The following is a 21,554-nucleotide window of genomic DNA, read 5'->3' on the forward strand; positions in this document are numbered from 1 at the left end:
GCTGCCATTATGCAAAATACCAGAAATGGATTGGATTTTATAAAGGGGATTTATTAGATTACAAATTTACAGTTCTAAGGCCATAAAAGAGTCCAAACTAAGGCATCAACAAGGATAACTTCACTGAAGAAGAGCCAATGGTGTCTGAGACACCTCTTTCATCTGAGAAGGCACGAGGCTAGCAAGTGCTGGCCCTTTGCTCTCAGCTTCATTTTTTTTTTTTTTTACATATGCTACAACCTTATTATATGTTTTTACATGGCTCTTTCTTCCCTATGTTCATAAAATTTTCATATTATACAATTCCCCACATAATGCCACCCTCTACAGGGATAATTTGAAGCCAGAGCCCTGTCAATAGCTTCTGCAGTGCTAGAATACAGAAAACATATTTTGAAAGCTACTCAGTGATCACCAAATAATGTTCCTATAAAATATGGTTTGGAAGCCTTTGTTGGCAGACACCTACCCACTGGATGTAAGAACAGGGCCATCAGGTATACTGTGTCTCATTCTAACAAGTCCATAGCACCCTTTCCACATGAACCACTGTAAATCTTATTAAAATGTACTTAACTATTCACTAGGGATAAATCACATTTTCTCTTGGTGGTGCATCAGGTTGTTGGCATATTTCTTGTTCACGTGTCCGTACGACATTCAACTTTCAAATATGCAACTAGTTCTCAATCACTCTCTGTCTTAGCTAGATGTTTGTAATCTGATTCACTAGCTTTCAACAATTAAATCCACTGGTCCATGAGTGATTATTTTAAGTTAGTAGTTTCCCCAAACAAACATTAGAAAAAGATTTTGTCATTCTCCAAATTAAACTTGAATGGCTTTACTTGAGTTATTCAATTAAGAAGAGTTAATATCAAGTTCAATCATTGACAATTTAGTTATTTTAAATTGCACTGATGCTACCATTACCTCATAGTGCCCACAACACATAAAATGAGTGAGATCAAGTCTAATAATATTTTCTATATTAGCAGTTTCACACAAATAGATTAATACCCTAATGAATTTGTTTCAGACCAACTGACAACTAGTCTTAAATGTGATGTCTAAATTTAAACAGTAATTTCTTATGCTATACCTATATTTTGAGTAAGGTTTTAAGCTGAAATGTCATTATTAGCTTATCAGAAGGATTAAAGGAAATAGAAACCCAATGGCTTGGTGGTTTAGGAAGAATAGTTGATGATGGTGGCTCACTAAATTTGGCTCCAGCATAGTTCTGACTAGTTTGAGACTTAAAAAGTAAGCTGGGGAGAACCTAAGATGGCAGCTAGGTGAGACAGGGCAAAAAGACACCTCCGTGAAAAATACTAGATAAAAACCAGAAAGTGACCCAGAACACCAGTTTCAGCGATGCACCAGCCAGACAAGGTCTGCTAAAACGACAGAGACTGTGCATTTGGTGAAACCAGGAGTCTGCATTATGAAATGAGTGAGTGAGTCAGCTGAAAATCCCTCAGTCACGCTGCGGTGTGCTTAAATGGTGGGTTGGTGTTTGGAGACAGATTAGTTCTTCAAAAAAAAAAAAAAAAAAGAGCCTGGGAGCAGCTGCAGATACGACCAGGAGAGCTGCACAGTGAAGCACAGCGGGAGCGGGCTGGGCTAAAGCCTCGGTGTCTGGTGTGGAGGATACCCCTTCCCACACCCGCTACTGGTTGTCTCGGGGCCAGGGGAGCAAAGGCCATGCCGGGAAACCAAGTGTGATGGGGAGTCTTTCCCGCAGCACTATGCACATGCCACAATATTGGCCATGGATGGTGGCCTTTAATACACCCACAGCTGACTGTCCCAGAGCTGGGAGGGCGGAGCTGTGCGAAAAGGGGGAAGTTAACGTGTCCCATTTAACCATCTTTGAAGCAAGCTGGGAATGCCCCTGCACGCCCTGGTGTCCCAGGGCTTCCCTGGAGGCCAGCACACACTTGTGACGCGGCGCAGCCCTCCCTCAGTAGAGGTCCTGGAAGAGCACAGCGGGGAAGGGGAACCCACTTGGAAATCCCAGGGAACCTATGCCAATACCAAGGACTTGTGGGTCAGCAGTAGAGAACAGCCTTCAATCTCTGGGAACACCTGGGAGGTCTGATTATTAAAGCTGCCCTTCCTCCCTAACCGCTCAGACACACGCCCCTCATTCAGGGTGGACAGCACCAACAACACAGCCAAATTAAGTGCACCAACTGGACCCCACAAGAGTCAGATCCCCCACACACCACAAAGACAAAGTCAGGGAGAACTGACTTGAGGGGAATAGGTGACTCGTGGAGCCATCTGCTGCCTAGTTAGAGAAAGTTTAGAGATCGGTATTTTTTTATATCCAGAAAGAACCATATCAAGTAAAGCAAATGCCTAGAGGCCAAAAACAACAGAAAATTTAAAGCATAAGATAAAACCAGACGATATGGAGAACCCAAACCCAAACACCCAAATCAAAAGATCAGAAGACACACAGTACTTGGCACAATTAATCAAAGAACTACAGACAGCAACAAGAGCATGGAACAGGATATAAAGGACATGAAGAAGAGAATGGCACAGGATATAAAGGATATCCAGAAGACCCTAGAAGAGCATAAAGAAGAAATTGCAAGAGTAAATTAAAAAATAGATGATCTTACGGAAATTAAAGAAACTGTAGGCGAAATTAAAAAGACTGGATACTCATAATACAAGATTAGAGGAAGCTGAACAACAACTCAGCCTCCTCGAAGACCACAGAACAGAAAATGAAAGAACAAAGAAAGAATGGGGCAAAAAATCAAAAAAATCAAAATGGATCTCAGGGATATGATAGATAAAATAAAACATCCAAATTTAAGATTCATTGGTGTCCCAGAAGGGGAAGAGAAGGGTAAAAGTCTAGAAAAAGTATTCAAAGAAATTGTTGGGGAAAACTTCCCAAACCTCCTACACAATATAAATACACAAAGCATAAATGCCCAGAGAACTCCAAATAGAATAAATCCAAATAAACCCACTCCGAGACATATTCTGATCAGACTGTCAAATACTGAAGAGAAGGAGCAAGTTCTGAAAGCAGCAAGAGAAAAGCAATTCACCACATACAAAGGAAACAACATAAGTCTAAGTAGTGACTACTCAGTGGCCACCATGGAGGTGAGAGGCAGTGGCATGACATATTTAAAATTCTGAGAGAGAAAAATTTCCAACCAAGAATACTTTATCAAGCAAAACTCTCCTTCAAATTTGAGGGAGAGCTTAAATTTTTCACAGACAAACAAATGCTGAGAGATTTTGCTAATAAAAGACCTGCCCTACTTCAGATATTAAAGGTAGCCCTACCGACAGAGAAACAAAGAAAGGAGGGAAAGATATAGAGAATTTTAACAGACATGTATAGAATATTACATCCCAGGTCACCAGGACACAGATTCTTCTCTAGTGATCACAGATCTTTCTCCAGAATGGACCATATGCTGGGACATAAAAACAAGCCTCAATAAATGAAAAAAAAAAACAAAAAAAAACAAAAAAAAACGAATTTGTTCAAAGCACATTCTCTGACCACCATGGAATACAAAGTCAATAAACATCAGAGACTTGGAGAATTCACAAACACTTGGAGGGTAAAAGTGAAGGGGAGATGAAAACATTCCCGAATAATCAAAAGCTGAGGGACTTCAGCACCAGTGGATCAGTCCTATAAGAAATGCTAAAGGGAGTTGAGCAGGCTGAAAGGAAGGGACACTAAATAATTGACTGAAACTACATGAAGAAATAAAGATTTCCAGTAAAGATCACATGGTAAATATAAATACCAATACTACTGCATTTTTGATTTATAACTCCACTATTTACTTCCTACAGGATCTAAAATACATAAACTGTAATGATAAATCAATGGTTTTGGACTCAATGTAAAATATGTAAGTTTTGACAAGAACTACATAAAGGTGGAGGAATGATGACGTATAGGAACATAGTTTATGTGTCATGTTGAAGTTAAGTTGGTATCAAAGAAAAACAAGATTGTTATAGATTTAAGATATTAAATTTAAGCTCCATGGTAAACACAAAGAAAGTATCAGAGAATAGGACCATAGAGATGAAAAGTAGAGTATGGGTTAAGAGAAGTGGGGGAAGGGGCAATGGGGAGTTTAGAAATGAGTGTAGGGTTTCTGTTTGGGTTGAAGGGAAACTTCTAGTAATGGATGGTGGGAAGGTGATAGCATTGCGACATTCTAAATGTGATTAATTCCACTAATGGAATGCTGGGGTGGGGGGGTGGAATGAGAAGATTTAGGCTGTATATATGTTTCCACAATTGACAAAAAAAAAACAGTCTAAATAGATGACAATTAAATGCCAAGGATGATCCTGGATGGGATCTGAGGATGGAGGACAGGAGGCTCAAAGGGACACAGATGGGACATAAGAAAAAAAAAAAAGGAAATATAGAATGTAAGCTTTGTATCAATGTTTAATTTCTTGAACTTCGTAGCTACACTTAATGGGATTGCATAAAAGAATGTTCTTGTCCATGGGAAAGGTATATATGAATTATATTGTTTGTTCAAAGATATGTGCAACTTGCTCCCATATGTTCAGAGGACAGAGCAATAGATGATGGATGAAAGATAGGGAGGGAGGGAGAGAAGGAGGGAAAGAAATGGTGGTGTGACAGGATGTTAAAGATGGTGGACTGGGGTATCGGGGGAGGGGGAGAGGTGTGCTGGAGTTCTATGTATGAGGTTTGTACTGTTTTTGCAACTGTTCCTGTAAGTTTGAATTTATTTCAAAATAAAATTTATTAAATAAAAAAAGGTAAGCTGGAACTTAATAAGCTGGAGTTCCAGTTTTCATTATTTGAAAAATGTGCTTTGATCTTCCCCCCATTTTGCCATGCAGCTGTTGATTTGTTATATCCATGTCCTCTTTCTTTTTTCTTTTTATATTTTTAAATTCAATTTTATTGAGATATATTCACATACCATACAATCATCCAAAGTGTACAATCAATTGTTCACATTACCATCGTATAGTTGTTCATTCATCACCCCAATCTATTTTTTGAGCATTTTCCTTATACATTAAAAAGTGAAGATAAGAATAAAAAAAAAAGTAAAAAAAGAACACTCACATCATTCCCCACTCCCGCCCTATTTTTCCTTTAGTTTTTTGTCCCCATTTTTCTACTCATCCATCCATACACTGGATAAAGGGGAGTGTGATCCACAAGGCTTTCCCAATAACATTGTCACCCCTTGTAAGCTACATTGTTATACATACATCTTCAAGAGTCAAGGCTACCGGGTTGCAGTTTGTTAGTTTCAGGTATTTACTTCTAGTTATTCCATACACTAAAACCTAAAAAAGGGTTATCTATTAGTGCGTAAGAGAGCAACTTCTCAACACCATTTGGAATCTCTCAGCCACTGAAACTTTATTTCATTTCATTTCGCATCCCCCTTTTGGTCAAGATGTTCTCAATCCCACAATGTCGGGTCCAGATTCATCCCCAGGAGTCATATCACACATTGCCAGGGAAATTGATTGGGAATTGCTGAAGAATTCTATTTTAGAATATGCTAATCAACAGTGAAGCGTTTGGAAATCACTTTGGGATGTTTTGGGATTTCACCCCAACTTGTACAAACCCACCAGATCTAACTTCCCATTTAAAGCTCCATGTACTTATGGTGTTCAAGCAAAATGACCATAAAAAATTGCTTAGTGTGCTACAGAAAGTATAGATCCTGCACCAAATAAACATCTCTTCCCTTAGTCTCACACAGAAGTGAAGTTTTAAAACACAGTCAATATCATTCTTTACCCTTTGGCCTGATCTGCCTTACTACTAACCAGATCTACTTCGTTCATATCTCTAATTGAAGTCTGAACTCTCTTTCAGTTTTTTTTTTAACAGTTGCCGTATGAGGTAATTCTGACATTCACAGCTGCTGAGCTCTAGCTCTGAGCCCCAGGTGTCAAGTTCCAGAGACTGAGCAGGTTATACACAAAGAGCTCAGCATCTCAGAATTTAGAGATAACCATTACAACTCAGGAATAGATGGGACTGCTGTAAGAGCTCACAATCTAGGGACATTTACATTGCCTTCCCCTGATAAACTGTGCTCTAAGATTCAATTTTCCGAGTTTGAACATTAGAGTTAGTCCATATTAGATGAGGCATTATAATGTTTGTCTTTTCATTTCTGGTGTACTTCACTCAAAATGCTGTCCTAAAAATTCATTCATTTAGTTGCATGACTCACAACTTCATTCCTTCTTGTAGTTGCTCAATTTTCTATTGTATGCATATACCACAGTTCACCATTCTGTTCATCAATCGATGTACCCTTAGGCCATCAAATACCAAATACTGCCACCATAAACACCAGTGCACAGATGTCCATTCATGTCCCTGCTCTCAGGTCTTCCAAGTATATACCCAAAAATGAGGTGGAAGTACATTATGTCACCCACATACTTTAGCTTCTTTTGGAACCACCACTCTGTCCTTAAGATAGGCTACAACATTCTACTTCCCGACCAAGAGTTAATAGGTACATCCCTCTCTCCATGTTCTCTCCAGCACCTGTATCCCTCTGTTTACTTTTTTTTCCTGTAATTTTATGGAGATATTTTGATATACCATACAATCATCCATGGTGTACAATCAGTTGTTCACAGTATCATTATATAGTTGAGCATTCATCACCACAATCAGCACTTGAACATATTCATTACTATAAAAACTTGTTTAAATAATAAAAAAGATAAAAGAAAAAAGAAAAATAAAATAAAATATAACAATAAGGTCAGACAACACCACCACTACAAAGAATCCCATACCCCTCCCTTATACCTCCATCTCACAGACATTCAGCTTTAATATATTGCTTTTGTTGCATTTAATGGGAACATATTACAATGTTACTGTTAACCAACTACACTGATCATATTTTTCCCCAATACCATCCCTTTTTCAACCTTATAAGGTTGACATTTATATATCTGTACATTTAGATACCATCAATGACCACTCTAGGTTTCACTAAGTTGTACAGTCCCAGTCTTATCTCTCCTTCTGGTGTCACACACGCCCCTAGCCCTCCTCTTTCAACTTTACTCATGGACATGGTTGGTCAGCATTGGGCTATCCATTTCTGGATCTATACAATCAATCCTGTTGAGCATTCTATAATCCTTCAGCATCAAATACCTGATCTCTACCCTCTTTCTCTCTCCAGATACCATGTGTTCTCAGCTTTAACTCTCACAGTTTGCTCATTAATGTTATTTTATATTAGGGAGACCATACAGGATTTGTCCTTTTTTTCTGCCTAACTTCACTCAACATAATGCTCTCAAGGTTCATCCATGTTGTTATATGTTCCAGGACTTTGTTTTCCCTTACAGCTGTGTAATATTTCATCATGTGTATATACCAGTTTTTTTAATCTACTCATCTGTTGATGGGATGTTTCCATCTTTTGGCAATTGTGAATAATGCCGCTATAAACATTGCTTTACAAATGTCCATTTATGTTTTATCTTTCAGTTCCTTTGAATATATACCTAGTAATGGAATTGCTGGATCATATGGCAATTCTATACTTAGCTTCCTGAGGAACCACTACACTGCCTTCCAGAGTGGCTGCACCATTCTACATTTGCATCAACACTGAATAAGAGTGACTCCAGCACCTGTAATTTTCTACTTTTTTGAAAATGGCCATTCTAGTAGGTGTGAGATGATATCTCACTGTGGTTTTGATTTGCATTTTCCTAATAGCCAGTGAAGTTGAGCATCTTTTCATATGTTTTTGAGCCATTTGTAATTCCTCTTCAAAAAAGTGTCTGTCCATATCTTTTGCACATTTTTTAATCAGTTGTTTGTCTTTCTGCTGTTGAGTTGTAGGATCTCTTTATATATTCTGGATATTAAACCCTTCTCTGATATGTCATTTCCAAATGTTGTCTCCCATTGCATAGGCTGCCTTTTTACTTTTCTGATAAAGTTCTTTGTGCCAGTTTGGATGTATTATGTCCCCCAAAACGCCATGTTCTTTGATGTAATCTTGTGGGGGCAGATGTATTAGTGTTGATTAGATTGGAATCCTTTGATTGAGTGGTTCCATGGAAATGTGATTCAATCAACTGTGAGTGAAACATTTGATTGGATAATTTCTATGGAGGTGTTGCCTGCCCATTCAGGATAGGTGTTAACTGGATCACTGGAGTCGTATAAAGGAGTTTACAGACAGAAGGAATTGAGAGTGACATTCTGAAGAGGAGCTACAGCTAAGAGAGGACAAAACACCCCAAGAGCAACATTTTGGAGAACACCATTTTGAAATGCAAATTGGAAGCAAGTGGACACCAGCCACATGCCTTACTAGCTAACAGAGGTTTTCTGGATGCGAATGGCCTTTCTCCAATGAAGGTATTCTACTGTTGGTGCCTTACTATCGACACTTTATGGCCTTAAGACTGTAACTATGTAACCAAATAAACCCCCTTTGTAAAAACCAATCCATTTCTGGTATTATGCATTCTGGAAGCATTAGCAAACTGGAACAACCTTTGATGTACAAAAGTGTTTAATTTTGAGGAGATCTCATTTATCTATATTTTTCTTTCATTGCTTGCACTTTGGGTATAAAGTCTAGGAAACCATCTCCTATTATAAGATCTTTAAGATATTGCCCTACATTTTCTTCTAAGAGTCTTACAGTCTTAGCACAAATGTTTAGGTCTTTGATCCATCTTGAGTTAACTTTTGTATAAGGTTTGAGATAGGAGTCCTCTTTCATTCTTTGGAATATGGATACCTAGTTCTCCAACACCATTTATTGAAGAGGCTGCTCTGTCCATGTTGCATTGGCTTGACTGCCTTATCAAAGATCAATTTTCCATAGATGAGAGGGTCTATTTCTGAACACCCAATTCAAATCCATTGGTTGGTGTATCTATCTTTATGCCAGTATCATGCTGTTTTGACCACTGTAGCTTTGTAGTATGCTTTAAAGTCAGGTAGTGTGAAACCTCCCACTTCGTTCCTCTTTCTCAAGGTATTTTGGCTATTCAGGGCACCTGGCCATTTCAAATAAATTTGGTTATTGGTTTTTCTATTTCTACAAAGTTAAGTTGTTGGGATTTGAATTGGTATTGCATTAAATCTATAAATCAGTTCAGGTAGAACTCACATCTTAACTATAATGAGTCTTCCAATCCATGAACACAGTATATTCTTCCATTTTTTTTTAGGTCCTGTTTGATTTCTTTTAGCAGTTTCTTGTAGTTTTCTCTGTATAGGTTATTTGTGGCCTTGATTAAGTTTATTCCTACATACTTGATTGCTTTGGTTGCTGTTGTAAATAGAATTTTTTTCTTGTAAACAGAATTTTTTTCTTGACTTTCACCTCCTGTTACTCATTACTTGTGCATTCTGATTTTCTGTGTTGATCTTGTAGCCTACCACTTTGTTGTATTGATTGATTAGCTCTACTAGCTTTGCTGTAGATTTTTCTGGATCATGTCATCTGCAAACAGTGAAAGTTTTACTTCTTCCTCTCTAATTTTGATGCATGTTATTTCATTTTCTTGCCTAACTGCTCTACCTAGAACTTCCAGCACAATGCTGAATAACAATGGTGACAGTGAGCATCCCTGTCTTGTTCCTAAGCTCAGAGGGAAATCTTTCAGTCTTTCCCCATTGAGTATGACGTTAGCTGTGGATTTTTCATATGTTGCCCTTATCATACTGAGAAAGTTCCCTTCTATTCCTATCCTTTAAGTATTTTCATCAAGAGACAATGTTGAATTTTTTCAAATGCCTTTTCTGAATTAATCGAAATGATCATGTGGTTCTTCCATCTGATTTATGATGTGGTTTATTACATTAATTGATTTTATTGTGATGAAACAGCCTTGCATCCCTGGAATAAATCCCACCTGGTTGCAGTGTATAATTCTTTTAATGTGCTGTTGGAATCGATTCGTGAGTATTTTGTTGAAAATTTTTGCATCCATATTCATTAAAGAGATTGGTCTATAATTTTCTTTTTTTAATTCCTTTTTATTAAGATATAGTCACATACCATGCAGTCATACAAAACAAAGCAGACATTCAATTGTTTACAGTACCATTATATAGTTGTGCATTCATCACCAAAATTAATTTTTGACATTTTCATTACCAGACACACAAAAATAATAATAATAAAAATTAAAGTTTAAAAGAACAATTAAAGTAAAAAAGAACACTAGGTGCTTCCTCCCACCCCCATTTTTCTACTCATCCATCCATTAACTGGACTAAGGGGAGTGCAGTCCATATGGCTTTCCCAGTCACATTGTCACCCCTCATAAGCTACATTTTTATACAATCGTCTACAAGATTCATGGGTTCTGGGTTGTAACTTGATAGCTTCAGGTATTTACCGCTAGCTATTCCAATTCATTAGAACCTAAAAAGGGTTGTCTACATTGTGCTTAGGAGTGCCCACCAGAGTGACCTTTCGGCCCCTTTTGGAATCTCTCTGCTACTGAAGCTTATTTCATTTCCTTTCACATCCCCCCTCTGGTCAAGAAGATGCTCTCCATCCCATGATGCTGGGTCTACATTCCTCCCTGGGAGTGATATTCCACATTGCCAGGGAGATTTACTCCCCTGGGTGTCAGATCCATGCAGGGAGGAGGACAGTGATTTCACCTGCCAAGTTGGCTTAGCTAGAGAGAGAGGGCCACATCTGAGCAACAAAGAGGCATTCAGGAGGAGGCTCTTAGGCACAATTATAGGCAGGCCTAGCCTCTCCTTTGCAGCAACAGTCTTGCCAAGGGCAAGTTCTGTGGTAGAGGGCTCAGCCCATCAAACCACCAGTCCCCTATGTCTGTCAGCACATCAGCAACCATTGAGGTGGGGAAGCCCAACACCCCTGCATTCTCCACCAGCTCCTCAAGGGGGCTTTGCACACTTCCCTCACCGTTCTTTCCCTTTTTTCCAATTAACTCTCCTTTTTTTTTAAATTAACTATATCAAAAAAAAATTTTTTAAGATATACAATAAAAAAACATTTCAAACAAACCATAACAAGGGAGTACGAAAAAGACAACTAACCTAAAATAACTACTTTACTTCCAACATGTTCCTACTCTACCCCAAGAAAAAAACCTAATACAGCAACATTTCTGTGAATTGGTTCCTACCATACCCATCAGAAATTAACAAAGTATAGTCATTCCTGGGCATTCCCAGAACATTAAATTTACCCACAATAGCTTATCTGTTCTTATTGGGTTATCATCGCCTCTTCATTAATTGCTCTCTATCGCTAGTTCCCCTACATTCTACATTACAAACCATTTATTTTAGGAGTGTGTTGTTTAACTTCCAGGTGTTTGTGAATTTTCTAAGTCTCTGATCGTTACTGACTTCTAATTGTATTCCACTGTGGTCAGAGAATGTGCTTTGAATAATTTCAATTTTTTTTAAATTTATTGAGGCTCATTTTATGTCTCAGCCTATGGTCTATTCTGGAGAAAGTTCCGTGATCACTAGAGAAGAATGTGTATCCTAGTGATTTGGGATGTAATGTTTGATATATGTCTGTTACATCAAATTCATTTACCCGATTGTTTAGGTTTTCAATTTCCTTATTGGTCTTCTGTCTCGTTGATCTACCTATAGGAAAGAGTGATGTGTTGAAGTCTCCCACAATTATTGTGGAAACATCGATTGCTTCCTTTAGTTTTGCCAGTGTTTGTCTCATGTATTTTGTGGCACCATGATTGGGTGCATAAACCTTTATGATTGTTATTTCTTCTTGTTGAATTGCTCCTTTTATTAGTATGTAGTGGCCTTCTTTGTCCCTCATAACATCCTTGCATTTTAAGTCTATTTTATCTGAGATTAATATTGCTACTCCTACTTTCTTTTGGCTGTAGCTTGCATGAAATATTTTTCCCCATCCTTTCACTTTCAATTGCTTTGTGTCCCTGTGTCTAAGATGAATCTCTTGTATGCAACATATTGATGGTTCACATTTTTTGATCCATTCTGCCAATCTACATCTTTTAATTGGGGAGTTTAATCCATTTACATTCAACATTATTACTGTGAAGGCATTTCTTCAATCAGCCATCCTTTCATTTATGTTTATCAGATATACTTTTTCCCTCTCTCTCTTATTGTCCTTTAATGAACCAATATTGAATCTCTTTAGTACTGAACTTTTCTCCATATCTCTCTCTCCTTTCTTTGTTTCTCTGTCAGTAGGGCTCTCTTTAGTATCTGAAGTACGGCAGGTCTTTTATTAGCAAGATCTCTCAGCATTTGTCTGTCTGAAAAATTTAAGCTCTCCCTCAAATTTGAAGGAAAGCTTTGCTGGATAAAGTATTCTTGTTTGGAAATTTTTCTCTCTCAGAATTTTAAATATGTCATGCCACTATCATTCTCACCTCCATGGTGGCCACTGAATAGTCACTACTTAGACTTATGTTGTTTCCTTTGTATGTGGTGAATTGCTTTTCTCTTGCTGCTTTCAGAACTTGCTCCTTCTCTTCAGTATTTGACAGTCTGATCAGAATATGTCTTGGAGTGGGTTTATTTGGATTTATTCTATTTGGAGTTCGCTGGGGATTTATGCTTTGTGTATTTATATTGTGTAGAAGGTTTGGGAAGTTTTCCCCAACAATTTCTTTGAATACTCTTTCTAGACCTTTACCATTCTCTTCCCCTTCTGGGACACGAATGAGTCTCACATGTGGATGTTTTACTTTATCTATCATATCCCTGAGGTCCATTTCGATTTTTTCAATTTTTTTCCCCATTCTTTCTTTTGTTCTTTCATTTTCCATTCTGTGGCCCTCGAGGTCACTGATTCATTGTTCAGCTTCCTCTAGTCTTGTACTATGAGTATCCTGAATCTTTTTAATTTGGTCAACAGTTTCTTTTATTTCCATAAGATCATCTATTTTTTAATTTACTCTTGCAATTTCTTCTTTATGGTCTTCTAGGGTCTTCTTCATGTTTTTTATATCCTGTGTCATGCTCTTCTTTATGTCCTTTATATCCTGTGCCATGCTCTCATTGTTTGTCTTTAGTTCTTTGATTAATTGCTCCAAGTACTGTGTCTTCTCTTATCTTTTGATTTGGGTGTTTGGGTTTGGGTTATCCATATTGTCTGGTTTTTTCATATGCTTTAAAATTTTCTGTTGTTTTTGGCCTCTTGGCGTTGCTTTACTTAATAGTGTTTTTTCAGGATATGTAGGATTATTCAAGACTAATCTCTAATTTGTCAGATCTACAGCTTGGTGGCGTACATTTTCTCTAACCAGCAGATGGAGTCCACGAGTCACCTATTCCCCTCAAGCCAGTTCTCCCCAACTTTGTCTTTGTGGTGTGTGGGAGTTTGACTCTTGTGGGGTCCAATTGGTGCACCATTTGGGTGTGTTGATGGTGCTGTCTGCCCTGAATGTAGGGCATGTGTCTGAACTGTCCACCCTGAATGCAGGGAGGGATGGCAGCTTTAATAATCAAACCTCCCAGGTGTTTCTGGAGATTTAAGGCTGTTGCAAGAGTCTAAACCTTCATTTCAGTCTCGCCACAGATTGTCTCTGCCACTGACCCACAATTCCTTGGCATTGGTGTATGGTCCCTGGGATTTCCAAGTATACCCCTCTTCCAAGCCATGCCTTTCTAGGGCTTCTGCTGAGGGAAGGTTGTGCTACATCACAAGTGCATGCTGTCCCTCAAGGGAAGTTCTGGGCTGCTGGGCCATGTATGTGCGTTCCCAGCCTGCTGTAAGGATGGCTGTATGGGGCATGTTAATTTCCCCCTTTTCATGCAGCTCTGCCTTCCCAGCTCTGGGACAATTAGCTATGGGTGCACAAAACGCTATTGTCCACGCCTGATATTGTGGCATGTGCGTGTATTGCTGAAAACACTTCCTGTCACACTGGGTGTTTCGGCGCAGCTCTGGGCTGTGGCGCTGGTGCCAGGCAGGAGCGTTCCCAGCCTGTCAGGAAGATGGCTGCAAGGGGCATGACTATCTTCCCCTTTTGGCTCACCACTACCTTCTTTGTTCTGAGACAATTAGCCGTGGTTCCATGAAAGGCTATCTGCCATGCCAGATAATGAGGTGTTCGCATAGCCCGTTCCCACTGCACTTCACTGTTTGGTTCTCGCTGCTGTATCTGCAGCCGCTTTTGGGTGTTTTTAAAAAAGAGCTAGTCCACCTTCAAATGCCAACCCACAGTTTCCCCACATGGCAGCGTGGCTGCCAGATATTCAACAGGCTCACTCACTCATTTCAGAATGCAGACTCCCAGTTTCACCAAGTGCATGGTCCCTGTGGATTCAGCAGACCTTGTCCAGCTGGTGCATCGCTGGAACTGGTGTTCTGGGTCACTTTCTGGCTTTTATCTAGTATTTTTCACAGAGGTTTTTTTTGTCCTGTCTCTTCTAGCGGCCATCTTAGGTTCTCTATAATTTTCTTTTTGTCATATCTTTGTCTTGGTTTGGTATTAGGGTGATGTTGGCTTCATAGAATGAATTAGGTAGCTTTTTCCCCCTCTTCAATTTTTTTGAAGAGTTTGAGCAGGATTGCTACTTTTATTTCATTTTCTTGCCTAATTGCTCTACCTAAAACTTCCAGCACAATGCTGAATAACAATGGTGACAGTGGGCATCCCTGTCTTGTTCCTCAACTTAGAGGGAAAGCTTTTAGTCTTTCCCCAATGAGTATCATCTTACCTATTCTTTCTTGACTGCTTGGTAGAAGTCACATGTGAAGCCATCAGCTCTTGGGCTTTTCTTTTTAGGGAGCTTTTTGATAACAGATTCAATCTCTTTACTTGTGATTGGTTTGTTGAGGCTGTTTATTTCTTCTTGAATTAATGTTGGTTGGTGTTCATGTTTTTCTAGGAAGTAGGCCATTTCATCTAAGTTGTCAAGTTTATTAGTATATAGTTGCTCGTAGTATCCTCTCATTATCTCCTTTATTTCTGCAGAGTCAACAGGAATGTCCCCTTTCCCATTTTTGATGTATTCTTTGGCATCCACTCTCTTTGTTTTTTGTCATCCTTGCTAAGCATCCATTGATTTCATTGATTTCATCAAAGAACCAACTTCTGGTTTTGTTGATTCTTTCTGTTATTTTCCTGTTCTCAATTTCATTTATTTCTGCTCTAATCTTTGTTATTTCTTTCCTTCTGTTTGCTTTTGGATGTTTGCATTCTTTCTCTAGTTCCTCCAAGTGAACAGTTAATTCCTCAATTTTTTTATCTTCTCTTCTAATGCAGGCATTTAGGGTAATAAATTTCCCACTCAGCACCACCTTTGATGCATCCTGTAAGTTCTGATATGTTGAGTTTTCACTTTCATTTGTCTCAAGGTATTTACTAATTTCTCTTGTAATTTCTTCCTTTACCCACTGGTTGTCTAAGAGTGTGTTATTTAGCCTCCATATATTTGTGAATTTTCTGACCTTCTGCCTGTTATTGATTTCCAACTTCTTTCCATTATGACCCGAGAAGGTGTTTTGTATAATATCAACTTTTCAAAATTTGTTGAGACTTGCTTTGTGACCCAACATGTGGTGTATCCTACAGAATGGTCCATGAGCACTTCAAAATAATTTGTATCCTTCTATTATGGGGTGTAGTGTTCTACAAATGTCTGTCAAGACTTGTTCATTTATTGTACAATTCAACATCTCTGTTTCCTTATTGGTCCTCTGTCTAGATGTTCTATCCATTGATGAGAGTGGTATACTGAAATTTCCAACTATTACTGTAGAGATATCCACTTCTTTCAGTGTTGTCAGTGTTTGCCTCATGCATTTTGGGGCACTCTCGCTTGGTGCATAAATATTTATGATTGTTATGTTTTCTTGTTGAGTTTTCCCTTTTATTAATATATAGTGTCCTCCTTTCTCTCTGTTAATTGTTTTACATTTGAAGTCTAATTTGTTTGATATTAGTATAGCTAGTCCAGCTTTTTTCCGGTAGTTGTTTGCATGAAATAACTTTTCACACCTTTCACTTTCAGCCTATTTTTGTCCTTGTATCTAAAGTGAGTTTCTTGTAGACAGCATACAGATGAGTCCTGTTTTTTAATCCATTCTGACAGTCTATGTCTTTTTATTGAAGAGTTTAATCCATTAACATTCGGTGTTATTACTGTAAGGGCAGTACTTTCTCCTACCATTTTGTCTTTTGAATTTTACATGTTATATCTTATTTTTTTCTCTCTCTCCTTTTACCCTTCCAACAGCCTTCATTTCTACACTCTTCTCCAAACTACTCTCTCCTATCTTATCCTATCAGCCTGTAGTTCTCCCTTTAGTATTTCCTGTAGCACAGGTTTCTTATTCACTAACTCTCTCAGTGTCTGTTTGAAAATATTTTAGCCTCAGTTTTGAAAGACAGTTTTGCTGGATATTGAATTCTTGGTTGGCAGTTTTTCTCTTTCAGTATCTTAAATATATCATACCACTGCCTTCTCACCTCCATGGTTTCTGCAGAGAAATCTGTACATGGTCTTATCGAGCTCCCTTGTATATGATGGATCACTTTTCTCTTGCTGCTTTCAGAATTCTCTCTTTGTCTTTGACAATGGACAATCTGATCAGTAATTGTTTTGGAGTAGGTCTGTTGGGACCTACTCTGTTTGGGATATCAATATAGTGCATAAGAATGCCCTCCAGAGTGACCTCATGACTCCATTTGAAATCTCTCAGCCACTGAAACTTCATTTTGTTTCACTTTGCTTTCCCCTTTTGGTCAAAAAGATTTTCTTAATCCCACAATTTCGGGTCCAGGCTCATCCCTAGGAGTCATATCCTGCATTGCCAGGGAGATTTACATCCAGTGATTCACCTGCCAAGTTGGCTTAGCTAGAGAAATAGGGTCACATCTGAGCAACAAAGAGGTTCTCTGGAGGAGACACTTAGGTACAATTATGAGTAGGCTTAGCCTCTCTTTTGCAGCAAAAAGCTTCGTAAGGGCAAGCCCCAAGATCAAGGGCTTGGCCTTCTAAATTGATAGTCCCCAGTGCTTGTGAGAACATCAATAATTCCCCAAGTGGGAAGTTTAATATTTCCACATTTTTCCCAGTCCCTCCAGTGGGCTTTGCAAATACATTTTTATTCTCTGCCCAAATTACTCTGGGACGTATCAGGGCTTCACACTAACCTGTACAAACCATCCAGATCTAACTCCCTATTCAAAGTTCCATGTAATTACGGTGTTTGAATAAACTGACCATACCAGTTAAATTATATAGTGTACTACAGAAAATATAGATTTGCACTACATAAACATCTCTCCTTTCGTCTCATACACATGTTGAAGTTTTAAAACACAGTCAAATCATCCTTTACCCTTTAGTCTAATTTGCCTTAACCAGATGTGCTTCATTTGCATCTCTAATTTGCAGCTTTTTAAACAGTTGCTATATGGAGTAATATTGACATTCATAGCTGCCAGATTCTAGCTCTGAGTCTCAGGTGTCACACAGATACCTGAAGTTCCAGAGACTGGCCAGGTTATACACAAAGACCTCAGCATCTCAGAATTTAGAGATAACCATTACAACTCAGGAACAGATGGAAGTCACTGTATTTTAATATCAAGGTAGAAATGGATGATAAACCTGGTTAAGCGTATTTTTTAGTATTAGCTTGGCTATTGACTCTTCTATTTAAATCTGCTTCTGTAAATTATGCTGACAAGTTTGCCTTGAAAACTCTATTTTTTATTAAGGTTATATTTGAAGATTTTCTTGGGAAAAATTTATGTGAATAGTAAGGAATTTGGGTCCCTCAGTTACCTATGTTGTTAAGTCACTAGTGCTTTCTAAGCTTACAGAGCAAATTAGGAGAATGCATTTCCATCCATCATTTCTCTCTTATGGGTAGTACATATATACAAGTACCAAACTTCTCTAAATGTACTATAATACAACCAGTAAAATTAACCATATAAATGCAAAGGGTATGTAATACATATAAATCAGAATTAAGTCCATTCACCAAATTTCAAATAGATATTAATAATAGTTTTGTGGCAAAATATAAAGAACCTATAGTGGGTATATTAGATGCCATTAGCATTATTATTAATCTAATGTGTTTATCACTGGATTTTTTGCATTTTTTAATCTAGTTAATATCTTTACTTTTTCCTATCTAAAGACTCTGCTTATAGTATTTTATGACAATGTTGTAAAGTTCAATTATTGCAATAAAAAAACACCAACAGAAATTTACTGTCTCAGTTTTGGAGGCTAAAATTCCAAATCAAGGTGTCACCCTGGCCATGCTTCCTCTCAAGTCTGTAGGGTTCTAGCAGTGTCTTGCCAGCAATCCAAGAAGTTCTTTAGCTTGTAGCATAACTCAATCTCTGTCCCCATTATGTGGCCATCTTTTTTCTCTGTCTGTGTATATCCAAATTTCCTCTCCTTATAAAGACACCAGCCATATGGGACCCACTCTAATCAGTTTGCCCTCATCTTCACTGACATCTTCAAAGAGCCTACTTCCAAATAAGATCACATTATAAGACTGGAGGTTAGGAATTGAACATATCTTTTGGGAGGGTACAATTCAATCCATAATGATCATCCAGTTACTGATTTCCTCATATGATGCTTAAGAACAGATTTTAGAGTGAAACAAATCTAGTCTGCTTTTTTAACCAGCGCAGATAAGTGTTTGTTTTTCTTTATAATAGAATTAATTTAATTTATAAGACATGGAAAATATACATAATTAAAATAAAAATAAAGTTTTAGAACGCTACCCAGAATCCTTCAGCCATAGACACGTCCAAGAATATTTTGAATGTACTCACCCACTATCTTCTAAGATTGTACAAACATATGTAGAGTTCATACTTTTCTGTAACATAATTTTTTTTTACTTAAGTGTTTTCTTCTTGTCTGTCTTTCTTATCTTCAGGACTCTCATGCCCAGTAGCATATTTTAGTTGAAATTTTTATTGAATAATTGTGATTCACATGCCATTATAAGAATTAATACAGAGAGATGTCTTGTACAGCTTACCCAGTTTACCCCAATGGTAACATTTTGTAAAACTACACTATAGTATTTCCAACAGGATATTGACATAAATACCATCAACTGATCATATCTAGAGTTCCTGTTTTACTTGTACTCATATGTGTGTATATTTGTTTGTATATATGTATTTAATTCTATATGCTTTTATCATATGTGTAGGTTATGCATTCACTACCACAGTCAAGATAGCAGGCAGTTTAGTGATCGTAAGGATATCTCTTGCTGCGCTTTTATAACCACAGCAAACCATTCCAACACTACTCCCACCTCTAATTCTTGGCAACCACTAATCTGTCCTTCATTTCTAAAATTTTATTATTTCAAAAATGTTACGTAAATGGAACCATACAGTATATAACCTTTTGGGGGTGGCTTTTTTCACTCAGCATAATTCCTTTGAAATTCATCCAAGGTTTTGCATATATGAAGAGTTCATTCCTTTTTATTGCTGAGTAGTATTCCATGGTATGAGTATATCAAACATTGTTAACATTCACCTGCTAAAGGACATCTGCGCTAATTCCAGATTTTGGTTACAAAAATAAAGCTGCTAAGAACGTTTGTGTACAGATTTTTGCGTGACCATATAATTGCATATTTAACATTATAAAAAACTGCCAAACTTTTCCAGAGTAGCTGTACCATTTTACATTCCTACCAACAATGTATGAGTGACTCAAATCTAATCTGGGGTTTCTGGATCTGCTATATGTTAACCATGTGAATTTAGGCAAGTTATTGTATTATTTTAAGCCTGTTTCCACAGCTTTTAACACAAGAACCAAAATTACTTTACAGGGCTATTTCTGAGATTAAAGGAAACAATATGAATAAAACAAAAGTTGATAACTAGTAACAGAGAGTACAGAGTAATGATTAAGAAAATACTCTTCATGTTAAAAAGCCTTGTTTCATGAGTAAATGCCAGAAGAAAGGAAGAAACTGCCTGGAGACATGAAATGGGGGCTATTAGAAGGAAAATAGAACTTGCAGGTTAGTGCCCTTTTCTCTTAATAAGGTCATGAATGCTAGACAGAGGCTTTTATCTTAGTAGGGAAAAAGCATAAGCCCTATAATCAGGCTGTCTGGATTTGAATTCTACCTCTATCTCTACTATCTGTATGATACTAGGTAAGTTATTTATTCTCTCTGTGCTTCAATATCCTCATCTGTAAAACTGTGATACTACTACTATTTACCTCACCAAGCTAATGCAAAGGTTAAAAGAGTTGATAAGTACATTTAAAATAGGGACTGGCAAAAAATAATTGTTGGCCATTATTATTTTTAAATGTCCTCTTTCCACCCTTCTATGTATTATCTGTGTCACCCTAGGCAAATAATATAACAATTGCTCATTTGCAATTTCCTCATACATTCAAAAAGAATAAAACTTTGTAGGACTGTAATACAGATTAAATGAAATAAACTTTTGATGATAGGCACATAGCAAATGCAAGATAAATGTTGGTTCTCTTCCCTTTCCCAATCACCCATTATTTTATTATATTATAACAAACATTTTTCTTATTTTTCACTCGAGTCAGGCTGTCATTGTCACTTTTCCTAGTAACATGCATTTGTACAGCTGCTTAATTGTCTACATAAAGTTTAGAGTGCAGAAGCTTTACAGCAAACTATGTTTTAATAGACCAGAAGTGTCTTTATGCTCAATTTCTGGTTATAGACCACTTTTGAAAATTGAGTTTTAAAAATGGTGTCCAAATTGGGAGTAAGTTATTATAATGGTGATTAATTCTTTATTTCAATATTGAAATAAATTAAGTAAGCACAACCATATTTTCATCTTGTCTAACAGTGTATTAAAGGCAATGGACTGGGACTCTTATAACAGGTAGAATGGGGATTCCTGGGAGAACTTACAGAAAATGGCATTATAAATTCTTTGAAACATAAGGTCTAAGTGACTCTATGAAGCGAAAAATTTTATAGTCTGCTTCTGCAAACCAGAAATTAATAAGATCTCAAGTAGACCCCTCTGAGTAACTTGACATATCCAGGTGACTCAGTTGTTTCGACTCAGGGTCATTTTAGTACTGGGGCATTTTGATATTTCCTACAAACAAATGACTAAACTTTCATCTTTGATGATTACTGTTTATACAGTGTACTGCTTATACATGTATTAACACTGGCACATTTTCCCTATGCCTCAGTCCTTTGAGATAGAGTCAAGGATGTGTGAGAATGAGGATGGTAGTAGAAATAAGTAAAAGTCAGATTGGGTTAAGAATGGAGATAGGAGGAGTAAAAGGGTAATTTAGGGATGGAATAAACTAGTATGGGAAGAAATTTAGAGATGAAATGAGGAACAATGGAAGGAGGAGGTAAGGGTAAGGTACTATCTAGCAAACAGGCCACAAATGAAAGGAAATCACATTTTTACTCCCCATGAACATCTCAGAAAGTATCACCTGTCATTTTAAGCAAAGGGTCTATGCATTCTCCAAAATTTTATGTATA

The 21,554-nt window shown here is 37.5% G+C and overlaps 1 protein-coding gene across 2 annotated transcripts in view; it reads right to left on the reverse strand.

Annotated features, from left to right (window-relative positions):
- The window catches only part of DLG2 (discs large MAGUK scaffold protein 2), a 2,332,374-nt gene that overhangs the window by 2,106,911 nt on the left and 203,909 nt on the right, over positions 1-21,554 (reverse strand). The window lies entirely within an intron of this gene.

This window comes from Choloepus didactylus, chromosome 6 (genome assembly GCF_015220235.1).
Source record: "Choloepus didactylus isolate mChoDid1 chromosome 6, mChoDid1.pri, whole genome shotgun sequence".
Lineage (NCBI taxonomy): Eukaryota > Metazoa > Chordata > Mammalia > Pilosa > Megalonychidae > Choloepus > Choloepus didactylus.